This window comes from Octopus bimaculoides, chromosome 18, assembly GCF_001194135.2.
Source record: "Octopus bimaculoides isolate UCB-OBI-ISO-001 chromosome 18, ASM119413v2, whole genome shotgun sequence".
Taxonomy (NCBI): Eukaryota; Metazoa; Mollusca; class Cephalopoda; order Octopoda; family Octopodidae; genus Octopus; species Octopus bimaculoides.
Genome location: NC_068998.1, coordinates 45,968,561 through 45,974,836, shown reverse-complemented (window position 1 = coordinate 45,974,836; position 6,276 = coordinate 45,968,561).

Below are 6,276 nucleotides of genomic sequence, written 5' to 3'. Positions count from 1 at the left end.
TCTCTCTCTCTCTCTCTCTCTCTCTCTCTCTCTCTCTCTCTCTCTCTCTCTCTCTCTCTATCTATCTATCTATATGTCTGTCTGTCTGTCTGTCTGTATAGGTAAGGCGGTGCTAACAGAGAAGATAGAATTCAAAGCATGAGTACATACATACATACATACATATATATGTAATTGCTTTGAGAAAGAATACGATTAATCAGAAATTCTCTCACAAAGTTAAGGTTTGCACAAGTGCTCAAGAGGAACTTGAGACAAAAGATAAACATATATAATATGAAGAAACGTAAGACCAGGTAATTTAATCCACAAACATGACTCCGATTTCAAATGTGGTGGCTGTGCATGTGTGTGTGTATATATATGTAAGGATTATATATAAGTATGTATGCATATATTACATATAATTTAAATTAGTTTTAATGGAAAACTTTCAAATGCAAAGAGAGCTGACTCCCTCGTCATAGATCACGTGAGTGCATTACCCTGTCCTTCCTCTCCACAACACGTAACCAAGTTAGATGTAATTAAACACCGCTCGATAGGGCATGATACAAATTTCCTTTTTCCTCCTGACCGCAACTGACCTTTGAAAATGGTTATTTTCGGTGTTCACCCGTCGTTTTAATTCATTTCTTCGTCACCAAAACCAACGCTGGTAAGAAGAAACTTTGAGTATCGCAGCAATGAATCATCAACTGTTTCCTCGCGGCTTATGATTATTCCAACTCCTCTTCTAAGAAATTCTTCCAGTTCCTATTTTGAGGACACTCTGAAATCCCTCCTTTTTTTTTTTTTTTGTGAGGAGGGGCGCAGAAATATGTCACATTCATCTTTGTCTTTTCCTGGGTTCATTCGACGAGAATGTACATCCTTACTGACGTACATTGCTCATTCCTTCTCCTTTTCGATGAGCGAGTTCAAGTTGCATCGCTTCTTTTGATAAACAACGTTTTCAAAATAGGGGATGTAGTTATTGTTGTTGACACTGGTGTCCTTATCGTTTATTTATCTATTTATTTGTGTGTGAGTGGAGGCGCAACGGCCCAGTGGTTAGGGCAGAGGACTCGCGGTCATAGGATCACGGTTTCGATTCCCAGACCGGGCGTTGTGAGTGTTTATTCAGCGAAAACACCTAAAGCTCCACGAGGCTCCGGCAGGGGATGGTGGCGAACCCTACTGTACTCTTCCACCACAACTTTCTCTCACTCTTACTTCCTGTTTCTGTTGTGCCTGTAATTCAAAGGGTCAGCCTTGTCACACTGTGTCACGCTGAATATCCCCGAGAACTACGTTAAGGGTACACGTGTCTGTGGAGTGCTCAGCCACTTGCACGTTAATTTCACGAGCAGGCTGCTCCGTTGATCGGATCAACTGGAACCCTCGACGTCGTAAGCGACGGAGTGCCAACAACAATAATTTGTGTGTGTGTGAGAGAGAGAGAGGGGAGAGAGAGAGAGAGAGAGAGAGAGAGAGAGAGAGAGAGAGAGAGAGAGAGAGAGAGAGAGATCTATTTTCTTTCGTATCTTCCTTTCTATATCCGTAAATATTGAAGACTGAAACCTTCATCTGTAGTTCTTTTTCGTCAGATTTTTTTTTTAAGTTATGTTTTGTTGTTTTGTTTTAATCTGAAAATAATTTGCGTGATGCATGTTTATTTGCGCTAATGATGCCATCTCTGCAGTTTCTGAAGCAACCATGTTGCAGCGTGTGTTGATAATGGAGTTCGTTATGTGCCAAAAACATATAAACACTCAAAAGTTAGATTGACCAGTTTAATTGAGTCTAGGTTTGTGTTTGATATAAATAGCAATCAGTTTATACGTAGGCAGAGGTAAGCTGCAACTTGTTCTCTAATGAATCCCCAAATAGAGACAAAATCAGTTCAGACAATCTCAATTATTTTGCTTGCAGATAGTCATAAATATATATCTACACTTGTTGAAATTTCTCAGCGAGGTTAAAATAGTAGGTTCACTTTACATTCAGTGTATTTCCGGTTATCATAATAAGCCCTGTGAATACATAACTAGTTAACCACATCAACACAGTGATGCAAATTCGATTGGTCAGCTTAATTGAATCTTGATTCGTGTTCCATATAAATAGTTATAAGATATTAATCTCTCCAAAGGCACAAAAACTTCGTATTCGCTCTCTAAACACAACGCGTCGCCCTGGGGTCCAGGAATCGAAACCACAATGTTACAACCATGCGTTTAACATACCTAACCACAAAGCCACGCGCCGTCACCTGAGCGAACATCCCACAAAACCCAGGCAGCTTGCTTCAGTTGCCTCGCAACGTGCCTTCCAAGCCTTGCTAGTTCCTGTATTGCAAATTCGATTGGCCAGTTTCATTGAATCCCGGTTCGCGTTCCATATAAATAGTTATAAGACATTAATCTCTCCAAAGGCACAAGAGATTCGTACTTGCCCTCTGATGAATTACTAAATAGATCTGAAACCAGTCAAGATAGCCCCGGTATTTCTAACCATGGAAGGATAAACCATTCGTTGACGCTTACTCTTTTACTTGTTTCAGTCATTTGACTGCGGCCATGCTGGAGCACCGCCTTTAGTCGAGCAAATCGACCCCAGGACTTATTCTTTCGAAGCCTAGTACTTATTCTATCGGTCTCTTTTGCCGATCCGCTAGGTTACAGGGACGTAAACACACCAGCATCGGTTGTCAAGGAATGCTAGGGGGATAAACGCAGACACACAAACATATACACACACATACATATACCTATATATATATATATATATATATATATATACATATATACGACAGGCTCCTTTCAGCTTCCGTCTACCAAATCCACTCACAAGGCTTTGGTCGGCCCGAGGCTATAGTAGAAGACACTTGCCCAAGGTACCACGCATTGGGACTGAACCCGGAACCATGTGGTTGGTAAGCAAGCTACTTACCACACAGCCACTCCTATGGGGGGGGGGTAAGATTATGGTTATGCTGGTACCTACATTTTTGATGAAGCAAAGGGTAATGGCATACAGCCCTTAATACATTCTAGTAGGAGAAGCTATCCTCGGACCTGTAACTGGCCCGAATGTTTCCAATAGTGGACTCCGCTAAAGACACCCCTGGTGATAGATGGCGCTAGTAAACTAGGTGATAGAGTGTCTGCCGTCAAAGTAGACGTAGGTCTGTGTATTGTAGGATTCGAACCCAGGATGCAAAGCGATGAATCAAATGCTGCAAGATATCTCCTCCGTGGTTTGCAACAGATATGTATTTATCGACTGCTGAGATCGATAGATAGATAGATAGATAGATGGATAGATAGATAGATAGATAGATAGATAGATAGATAGATAGATAGATAGATAGATAGATAGATAGATAGATTGACAAACAGAAAGACAGTTAGATAGATAGATAGATAGATAGATAGATTGATAGATAGATAGGATGGATAAGTGGTTAAAAAGATAAACTGACAGGTTGAGATAGATAAATACACATTTCAGAGAGAGAGAGAGGGGGGGGAGAATGTGTGTGTATTTTAGAGAAACAGAAATTGTGAAAGAGAGAAGGATTGAACGTGTATTTGTGTGTTGAGTAGAAATAGAGAGAATGAGAGAGTGAGGGAGTATGAGAGAGAGAGAGGGAGAGAGAGAAGATGAATGAAAGAGAGAGAGAAGATGAATGAAAGAGAGAGAGAAGATGAATGAAAGAGAGTGATAGGAAGAGATGAGGAAAGACACTAGCAAACAGAAACTGAGGGAGGTGGAGGAGAGGAGACGCAGCGGAAGTTAATGTGAATGGGGGGGCTGATATAATAATAATAATAATAATATTGGTAAGACGAAAACGGAGGAGGGGATGAGGAGGAGGTTCCTAGTTCCTAGAGGAAGACAGAGAGGGATGGAGCGAAGGATATCGATAGATCGATAGAGTAGGAAAGAGAAGGAGGGAGAGAGAGAGTGGGGGAAGGAGGAGATACAGGCAAACACGGAACGTCCTGGAACACGTGAATGGATGGAACCTTCGTTAGTTCATGCAATTAAATGTAACTCTACACCAGCAAACAAACAAGTGCCGCCGGCTACACCTTCCCCACCACCACTACAACCACAGTCACCACCACTACAACCACAGTCACCACCACCATTCCCACCACTATCCCCACTACTAATCCACCACCACTACCTCCACCACATTTCCCATCGCCATCATCACCACCACCACCACCATCATCATCAACTCTACCACAAATACCACCATATGCACAGCCACCACCATCAATACAACAATGACGACCACCACCACCACCACCACCACCACCACCACCACCACCAACACCACCGCCACCACATCAGCACCGGCACTACCACCCCCCACTACTATCACCACACTAAATTATGCCATATGATTCACGGTGATTTGGCTGCTATTTCTAGTAGACCAAATGACCGATGTGCTTTTTTGTATTCTGTTCTTGCCGTTGTTTAACCCGTGGCTTGTACTGAACGACCACACCACGGAACACAGACGTCCCGTTTGTGATCATCCCTTTTCATTTTAAGGTGTATATCTCGGACTACACTAACTAATGTGCTCCTTCTTTTTAAGACAGTAATGTATGATTTAAAGGGTGGTTTTTGGGGTGCCATGTCTTGGCGAGTGAACACTTACAGGGACACTTGGTAGTGGTGGTAGTGGTGGTGGCGGCGCCGGTAGTGGTGGCCATGGCGGTGGTGTTTAACCCCAAGTTCATCCTGAATGGAATCTCAATGAGGAAGACTCCATCCGCAACCATTCTGTCGATTGAGATGTACATTGACTACATTGTCCGACCTGTACTATCCAATATGCAAGATGGCTGGAGATTTAGTTTCTATTTCTAGCCGATTCTGTGACCACCAAGATGGTCCCAAATTGGTTAAAGTACTTGCCACTGGATGATTTTGTTATTGCAGCGATCGTCGTCGTCGTCATAGAAGAAGAAGAAGAAGAAGAAGAAGAAGAAGAAGAAGAAGAAGAAGAAGAAGAAGAAGAAGAAGAAGAAGAAGAAGAAGAAGAAGAAGAAGAAACGGCGGCAGCAATAGTAGTAGTAGCAGCAGTAGCAGTGGTAGCAGTGGTAGCAGCAGCAGTGTTGGTTATTGTGTCTATCACAGTCAGCTGGGCAGTTCTTCGGTACACTATAGAACCAGGAGGAACAAAAGAGTTTGTCCCAAAAATTATGTCTGTTGTCGATCACAATAACTATCGATTATATAAGATATCTAGTGACTATATATATATATATATATATATATATATATATATATTTCGGGTGTGGCTGTGTGGTAAGGAGTTTGCTCCCCAACCACATGGTTCCGGGTTCATTCCCACTGTGACAACTTAGGCAAGTGTCTTCTACTATAACCTCGGGCTATAGATAGATAAACTTACTTGGAAATCTTGGAAATGAATGCGTGGCGTTCAGTCATATAATAATATAAATAAAATATATTTACATATGTGCATACATACATACATACATACATATATGTATATACATATATATGTATATAGATAGACAGATAGATAGATAGATAGATAGATAGATAAATAGATAGATACATATGCATATATGGGTACAGGACGTCATAAAACGTAACAACATAAAATACGAAGACAAATTTAGGCATGTGTGTGTGTGTGTGTGTGTGTGTGTTTGGGAATAAATATACCAAAGAAACCACAACTTTCAAACACATTTACCCTATGTACAACAGTATCGGTAAATAAATTCAATAAGTCAATCTATAACCAACTCCTAAATACGTAACTAAACACCGACCAATCCTTTAAGTCATACAAAAAAATATATATATACAAAAGTTAAAGTGAAATTAACTGCGTTTATGAGGGTTTTTTTTTAATGGCTGATATGTTTTCGTCGCTGCAATCGTTTTAGTTTCGAAACACGATCTAAGATCAAATTACTTTCCTGCCAGTATATATACGTACTTCTAGGAAAGTAATTTGATCTCAGATCGTGTTTTGAAACTAAAACGTTTGCAGCGACGATGACGTATCAGCCATTAAAAAAAAAAAAAATCATAAACGTAGTTAATTTCACTTTAACTTATTATTTAATAAGCGGTATTTCTTCCGTCTTTATGTTCTGAGTTCAAACTCCGTTGAGGTCGATTTGCTGTTTATTTTTGTGTTCCTTTCTGTCGAGGAGCGTAGGCTCGAAACGTAAAAGAGTTTCTCACTTCCTGAGCGTTAAATTAATATATCTGTTTGTTGTTTACACA